Here is an 8902-nt window from a genome sequence, read left to right on the forward strand (position 1 = left end):
CTATTAACCTGATATGCATGTCCTCCTCCTCTTTCTTTTTCATACTGGAGATTGAACCCAAGGACCTTGTGCATGCTAGCTAGGCAAATGCTGAACCACTAAACTATACCCCCATCCTTTTTAAATTTTTATTTTGAAACAGGGTCTTGCTAAGTTGCCCAGGCTGGACTACCCTTGGGCACTTCTAGCCCTTGTCCTGGGCACCACCCTGAGTAGTGGACCTCGCTCTCTCCTGTGTTAGCTGAGGCCATGGAGCACCCAGGGTCATATTGTGTTCTGTGCAGACTGTAGGAGAATACCTCTTTGTTACAAATTGTATAAAGAAGCAACACAGAGATGCTGAAACTTCCTGAGCTACTCTAGGACAGTGCCTCTTCTGTTCTTACTAGTAATAGAACTCAGATATTTGTGCCAGGAGAAATATCCAAGTGACAGACACTATTCTGTTCTTCCAAGTTGGCCATGGAGGCTCTGGTACCAGGTCAGGCCTGTTAGTCCTGGCTATATTCCAAGGAGATGGATTCTGCCCCCAGAAGTTTTCCCCACTCCTTCTGTCTCTCTCACCAGTCCCCAGACCAATAACTGCACAGCTTAGGAGGAAACTACACAAAACATACCAGTTATCTGTGCAGCTCTGTCCCACTTAATTAGGGAAGGGTGCTCAAACTTTCAGAAGGCATGGTACAAGTCAAAAGCTCATGATCTGGTGGCGAAGTTCAATATTGGTGCAAACCAAAGGAAAACACAACAAAGTATATAACTACATGTCATTTATAACATGCTATATTACCAGAGACAGTGACATTCATATCAGGTTAATAGAAATGAAAGTCTAAATGAAAAATTCAGGATAGTAAAGTTTAGGATAGAAATTGTGAGATTTTGAAAAGAAAAACTACCTTTTTCGTTTTATGTTATTTCTCATCTTTGTCACCATGGAATGACTTTTGGATACTTTTATGAGTCTTAATACTTGCACTATTTTCTGGGCCATTTTTCAGGAAATCCATCACTATGGAATGAAGTGAGGTCATAGCAAAAAGGAGTAGAGGATTTGGACCTTGGTCAAAAGTCCACTTTCACCACTTGCCTGCTATGCAAATCCCTACACAGAAGCCATGATATAAAAGACACAGAGATAGCAAGTTAGAAGATGGGGATTCTCTCTTTTTTAAAATTTTTATATGTATTTTTAGTTGTTGATGGGCTTTATTTTTATTCATTTATTTGTATATAGTGCTGAGAATTGAACCCAGCGCCTCACACATGCTGGGCAAGCACTTGACCACTGAGCCACAATCCCATTCCAGGATTTTTTTTTTTTAAGTTTAATTTTTAAAATTTGTTATTTTTTGAGGCCAGGATTGTGACTAAGTGGTAGAGCACTTTCTTAGCATGTGTGAAGCACTAGGTTTGATTCTCAGCACCACATATAAATAAATAAAATGATAAAAAATAAGTCACATTGCCTTATTTAAAAAAGTGTTCTTTTTTGTTATATATGACAGTAGTGTGTATTTTGACATATTATACATACATAGAATATAACTTCCCATTCTTGTGGTTGTACATGATGTGGAGTTTCACTGGTCATGTATTCATATATGAACATAGGAGAGTTATGTCTGATTCATTCTTCTGTCTTTCCCACACCTATCCCCCCTCCTTTCCTTTTATTCAGCAATAGGGATTCTTTGCATTTTCTCTTAAACTGTATTTGACATATTTAAATATTTTTATTTTCAATAACCATCTTCTAAAAACTTCTATATGATTGTTTTTCAGATTCGCCCCTATCCCCAACATGTGCTTTGAGATGTCTTTGGATGCCATGGCTAGATTTAACTTGTTCTTTGGACAGGTACCTTTGCAGATGGCTCTTGGAGGAAAGGACTAAGAAAGATCTTGAGAAAAAGTCTCCCCCTAGAAAGGCCAGCTGAGAATGGTGCTGCCCTGGAAGAGCCAGATGTGAGCAGTTCAGAACAGCAACTCCAAGTTCACATCATCTCTTACCATTCTCTAAGCACAGCCCAGACTACTCTACCTCTTGACTTTGCCAACATAGTCCTTCCAACCAGATAGCCATGCTCTCATTTCCACCTGCCTGAATACTGTCTGTCCTACAAGGTCAAACTCAAAATGTCCCTTCATCTTTCTTTCCTTTCCTCCTGCTCAGAAATGATTCTCACAGCTAGAAATGATTCTCACACTTTTGTGAATGCCCACAAAACTTGCTACTACTTATGATTAATAGGACCAGCTATACAATTTTCATGGCACAATGCAAAATAAAAACCCAGAGTTCCTTGCTAAAAAGGATTGTTAGGAATTTCAAAACAGTCACATCCAAGCATTCCACTAAGTACAGGGCTCCATGCTTCTTGTGCAGGACACACTGCTAGTAAAGCAGCCCTGATGATTACATCTGTGGCTTCAAAGGGAAAACTGTAAGTCCCATCAGGCGAGCTCAATCGTTCAAATGCCCATTTGAATCCCTCCTGGGGGAATCCCTGAGCTGCTCTCCTCCCCTTCCTGAGTCTTGTTCCAGGGCTCCATCACCTACATGCCTGGTTCTCCACCTCACTGGGAACTTAGCTGTATGCTGTGCATCCTGAGTCCCCACCAGTCACTCTGACCGATGCCTACTGCCCTCATCCTTAAGTCCTGCCTTGTGGACTCCTGTGGATTGCCCACTCTTTCTTGTAGCACAAGGAGAGAAAGCTCTATTAGTTGTTTTCCTATAATACCACTTTCTCTCTCTGGTTCCTTTGCCAAAAGTTGCATACATATGGCCCTCTCTTAGACAGCATATTAATGCAAAAAATATATATATATATGGTACCTAGCACTCTCTCACCCGTTGTATTCCTTCTGGTAATATAGGTGCTTGCCTGATGCCAGCAATGTTAAGTGTACTATTTTATTTTATGCCCTTAATAATACTTAGAAGTATGGACTGCTAGGATTATTCCTTTTATAGATGAGTAAAATGAGATTCAGAGACACTAAGTAACTTGTGCAGGGATAAGCCAAGGAGCCCTTACCCTTGGCCATTAGGCTATATTGCACGTGTGTGTTTGTGTGTGTGTGTGTGTGTATGGCTTCAAAGAAAAGGCCATGTTTTAGTCTTTAGTATTACCCCCACTACCTCTTTGTGCTCTGAGTACTAGTGTATTATTAGGGATATTAAGAATTTCCATTTATTGATGGATTACCCTATGCCAGGCCCTATCCTGAGCATTTTGCAAATGTTAGCTCTTTGAATACTCACCATATCTCTATTAGTCAGATTTCATTGCCCATATTTAAAAGATAAAGAAACTTAATGCTGAGTTCAATCTCTAGCTATGTCACTTAATTGGTAAATAGCGTCACCAGGGTATGGACTTGAGTCTGTCTTGACTCCGGGTGGAGGGCTCTCAGGAGAACTAAGCTGTTGCCACACCCCCACCTCTGTCTTACTCACCCTTACCTTCCTGCCCATATCTGTCCTCCCACCACCTCAGTCTCCATCAGAATCTGAGTCTGGAGACTCAATGTGTTGCTTAACTGCTTAACCCACCAAATGATTTGGCTGCCTGTTGCACAATCCCAGAGCAGACAGAGAAAATTGCCCATGTTACCTGGCCTGCCCTGTGATCTGCACCCTCTGGATTTCAAATTGTTGCTCTCTAATGTTCTGTTGCCTTCCAATATCCTAATAAGAATGCCAGACACAATGACTTCCCTAAGTGTATTCAAGATACCAGGCTCTGGCTGTGGGTGGTGCACACCTGTAACCTTAGACGCTCACTCGGGAGGCTGCGGCAAGAGGATTGCAAGTTTGAGGCCAGTCTCAGCTACTCAGCGAAGCCCTAAGCAACTTAGTGAGACCTTGTCTCAAAATAAAAAGGGCTGGTGATGTGACTCAGTGGTTAAGCATCCCTGGGTTCAATCCCCAATACTAAAACAAGCAAACAGACAAAAAGATATCAGGCAATAAATAGTGAAGAAATGCTACCAGCTGAGAGCCTTCCCAGGTTCAGGGTGAGTTCAGGAAGACCTCTCTTACAGGTCTTCCATTAGTGACAGTATTTTTCTGTCTCCACATTCAAGAAGACTGATTAAGAGACTCTATGGAGAAAAGTGGCCTTTGCGTTGGTCTCATTGTTAATCCTTTTGAGGATTCAGAGAAGCCTCTGGAAACAAGGAAAATTCCTCTTCCATCCCATAATTGTTCAATAATCCACATGCACCCACTCAGGTAGCTGGAGAACTAATTTGACTCCTAATCACAAAATGTTTATCCTATGGTTTAACCATTGGTGCCAGTCTTGCCTATTCAATAGGATGATAGAATCATCTCGAAACAAATTAACTTTAGCAGTAAATGAAGAAATGGGGACAATGGGGAACAGAGAAGAGGAGCAATATATAAAATGGATGCCTCTATAGACCTAGATCCCAATGTAGAGACTCAGGATTTAGACTGTGTAGCTGACTTCTATTCATTATTTATTTATTTATTTATTTATTTATTTTTGCAGCGCTGTTCATTGATCCCAGAGTCTTGTGCATGCTAGGAAAGTGTTGTACCACTGAGCTAAACCCCAGTCCTGTGGAGTTGATTTCATCTGTGTCATTTCTGAGGGCCAAATCTGGGCCTGTTGGTTAGGTTACAAGGCAGGTAGGTGTAGAAGGAAAAGCTGCCTTGTCACTAGAGTGATCAAGCAATGGGATGGGCTGCCACAGTGGGAAGAGAGGTTTCTGTATCGGAATGTTCTCAAACTGCCAGGAAACATCGAGGGAGTCTCTGCTTTGTGCAGGAGGCTGGTGTGGAGCCCCTCAGTGGGCAATCATGTATGGGACTGACTTTACTGGGCAAGAGGTAGGTACAGGGGATACGAGATTCAATGTGACATCAACACTGCTGTCCTCTGGGAATCCTTCCCACTCCCAGGTTGTGTTCCTCTGGAAACGATGCAGGCTATACTTCTTTTGTTTGCTCACGATAACTATCATAGTGCTATGGTGTCAGACCCAACAGAGCATCTGGAAGACAAGAATCATTCCTTTCATCTCTTTCTCTTAGCGCTTAGAGTAGCGTAAGGGTCCAAGAGACAGGTTTGAAGTTAATGACTGTATGTCCAGAGAATACTCACTGCATGTCAACAAGTGGATCCTCAGAATCTTAAATGTCCATAGGGCCCATTTCAACCCCAATAAGCCACATGATTGAGATGGAAGTGCCCAAACTTAATGAGGTGTCCTGAGTCACTTGACCCTTGTGGCCTCCGGAAAGACTTCGAGGGTAAGGCTGTAGACTTTCTGAAAATTTTTGTGTCCAAGGCCCCAGCACACACATCATGCAGCTCATTAGAAGATGGTTTCACCTCTCATCTTCTGTCTGAAGCGTGCCACTTGCTCATCTGGCTTTAAAGATATCAAAAAGTGATGAAAGAGACCAGCGGGAGAGTTAGATGTGAGTTTTTGCATTGGCTAGCATTTCCCTGAAAAACATCTAACTGGGAGTTGTGTAATAATTTATCTTTATTTACTTTCTAAACCTTAGTTGATATAACTTCAGTACTCTCCGAGTCATCACTAAAGTCAACAAGAATTTTCTGAAAAATTGATTTCCAAATACAAATATTTTCTACCAACTGAAATTATGTGGGAAAACTCAACTTTTTAATTCTTTTCATTGTTATCAATCTATTTTGTGATTCCTTTAGTTCTTTTTTCCCCCTCCAAACTGTCACGTTTTCGATTGTTAAGAATAATAATATGTTGGCTTTTAGGCCGCATCCAGAAATCAACCTCTCCAACTTTCTTTGAGTTCTTACATGGGCTCTCTCTCATCCAGCGAGGAGGTCCACGGAACAGGGTAGAGGAGAGTGTGGCTGCGGAGTCGCTAATCAAGACCTCTGGAGGGGCTGGGGATGTGGCTTAAGCGGTAGCGTGCTCTCCTGGCATGCGCGAGGTATGCGTGGTTCGATCCTCAGCACCACATAAAAATAAAATAAAGATGTCGTATCCACCGAAAACTAAACAATAAATATTTTTTAAAAAAAGACCTCTGGAGACCAAGCAGGAAGCAGGTCTGATTTTATGGCGCAGTTACCGTGTATATATACTAAGGCAGAGCTAAGCAGATTACAGGCAGCCACCAATGCAATTTCTGCTGTCATTGCAGCGACCAATCAAGGAGTGGGCCATGGAGCAAGTGCAGGGACTGCAACACATGGCCTCACGCCCAGGACTGTGCCTATGGGGTAAGCGGTTTGCCACTCACACACCTAGCACGAGGGAGTGGTTGGCCACTCAGATGCCCTAAACGTATGCCATGTATGCAGTACTCCATGCACTTGTCCCCACAGGTTCTGTTTCTTTTTTGTTTAACAGAGAAACAAAGGGACTGGGCTCCACCACTTGCTTGGTACACGTTGTGGTCAGTTCCAGAAACTTTCTGAGCCCCTGTTTTCTCCTTGGTAGAGGAGGAGGGTGAGAACACTGTAACTCATGTGCTTTTACTGGGTAGGAGTTGATAACATGAGCAGGGCTGCTGCTGATCTCCTGAGGAGGTGTTTCCTGAGCACCAGAAAGTCCAACTCTCCCCACGTCTTTGTCCCCAAAGTGATTCTTTATTTTTTGGGACAGAACTTCTGAGCAGATGTCAAGGCCACGCTGAACACTATGCAGTGGAAAGTCATCTTCCAGACAAAGGAGAATATAAGACCTCCTGTTATTTCATTTGGGATAATGTAAATCCAACCCCAAAGATCACTGTGTTCTTGGGGGCCCACTTCGCAGCCCAAATGATAAAACAACGTCCCTTGAAAAAGGAGGAAGTCTCCATCAAGTGTAAACTTTTTTTTTTTTAAAGAGAGAGAGAGAGAGAGAGAATTTTTTTTAATATTTATTTTTCAGTTTTTTGGTGGACACAACATCTTTATTTTATTTTTATGTGGTGCTAAGGATCGAACCCAGTGCCCTGTGCATGCCAGGTGAGCGCATTATTGCTTGAGCCACATCCCCAGCCCCTCAAGTGTAAACTTTTAAAAAAATTTTCTGAGTTCATATCATGCCTCCTCCCCAGGGCCAGGACTAGGGTGCAGCAAAGGAGAGGCGTAGAACTGAAGGCACAGAACCCAAGGGGAAGCGACCCCAAGGGGGAGGCCTCCTCCAACCTTGCAGCTCTGCCCTCCCTGGCCCCTATCTAGTCTGGCTGTGCTCTTCTCTTTATGGCCTCAAATGCAGCTTCCTTTCAGTGTTTAGGCTGGCAGAGTCAGATCATGCCTCTGGGGACAAAGTTCAGGGAAGCCTTGCAGAGGCTTTCCACCCCCCAGGGAGCAGTCACCTCCTGGTCAGTCACTTGATGTTTTTGCTTTGCAGTGGTCAGGCCCATGTCTTCCAACTGTGGACATTTGGCACTGAATACAAAGGGTTCTTCCAGATTAATGGGTAATGACTTCCAGGGCAATCAGTGCTAAGTTATCCACTCCAGAAACTCGATGGATTCTTGGACAAGGGTCATTTGTATTCCATTGATGGATGTTTTATGTTGGAAAAATAAATCCCAATCTGTCTCCAGATTATAATTATAATTATAATCCATTTAATAACTCTATGATAATTTTGTATAATAACTGATAGTTCTGATCAGAAATTGTGGAACAAAAGATGTCTTCTCATCACTCTGTATCCAGCAACCCAACTTCACATAGTAGATGCTCAATAAATCATGTGAATGAAGAAACATCAGGCTTATCAGAAATTAAATCAGGCTTCTCAGGGCCGAGGCCCTTTAAGTACCAGGAAGGTAGAGCCAGGAATCCTGCCCAGTGATCTATGCCAACCTCTGCTGTTCCCTCCCTGTAGACACCAAGCATTCTTCTGGCTTTTGCTGACATGTTCATTTTTGTGTTCTGTTTTGTGAGAGATGTGTATTTAGCTCTCATCTCTCATCTTGCCTGACTTGATGTTTTACTCTTTTCTAGCTCTTTCTCCTCCTGGATTTGTGTCCACTGGTAGAGTCACCAATGGAACTACCTCTGAAAATTCTGCCCCTGAGTTTATGGTGATCCTTCTTGACCTGGCTCCTGATTGACAATTATAAACACTGAGCTGTGCCTTGGAGTAGTTCAAATGCATCACCTATCCTAGTGACATCTGGTAAAGAGCTCCTTTGACAAATTCAGAAGCCCCTTGCGGCATCCTCAGCAAGATTCCTGCCATCTGTGGCACTGCCTAGTGCTGGGAGCCATTAGCCAAGTAGGTATGACAATTTCCTTGCCAGCGTACTCCATGTTGCTGACATTTTGTAGTGACATTGAATGTAGTTGACCTTGCTCAAGGACCAGGGCGGATTAGGGTGTTCCCGGTTTAACATAATCGGGTTTAGGGCGTTCCCAGTTTAGGTTCCAGGTTTAAGGTTTAAGATTATTCCTGCTGGGAATAGGGCGTATCCTGCTGCCTAAGTTCCCCTTGAGTTCTCACGGGATTCAGACAGTATATTTTGGGAGACTGAAGCCCAGTGGAGGAATTTGGGAGAGAACGTGGATTTGGGCAGAGAACGTGGATTTCCCCAGAACGTGATGGTAGACGGCTGATGTGAGTTCGGGAATAAAGAGTTGCTGTTTGAATCTACAAGCTGTGTGGTGGCTCGTGATTGTGTGCCCAGCCAGACTGCGGCATTTGTGCCCAGCCAGACTGTGGCATTTGGCGGCTCGTACGGGGAACGTCTAAAGCTTAAAGGTAAGTGAAATTTCTCACCCCTGAGGAAGAGTGAAAGAATGGGTGACCAATTCAAAAAACAATGTGTTATTGTTTTGATTTATTTTGTTTTTATTTCAAGTTGCCTGTTCCTAGAACTTTCTCAGGCAAACTGGGGAAAATGGTTGACTCAAGGTTTGAAGTTGTT

At 43.0% G+C, this 8902-nt stretch overlaps 1 long non-coding RNA gene across 1 annotated transcript in view; it reads right to left on the bottom strand.

Annotated features, from left to right (window-relative positions):
- Positions 1-5947, bottom strand: part of LOC125617095 — a 22767-nt gene extending 16820 nt beyond the window's left edge. Inside the window, exon 1 of the long non-coding RNA XR_007347937.1 lies at positions 5142-5947. This is a non-coding gene — a long non-coding RNA (uncharacterized LOC125617095). The remainder of the gene's footprint in view (positions 1-5141) is intronic.
- Between the last annotated feature and the right edge of the window lie 2955 nt (positions 5948-8902).

The sequence above is a fragment of the Marmota marmota genome, unplaced genomic scaffold (assembly GCF_001458135.2).
Source record: "Marmota marmota marmota unplaced genomic scaffold, marMar, whole genome shotgun sequence".
NCBI lineage: Eukaryota > Metazoa > Chordata > Mammalia > Rodentia > Sciuridae > Marmota > Marmota marmota.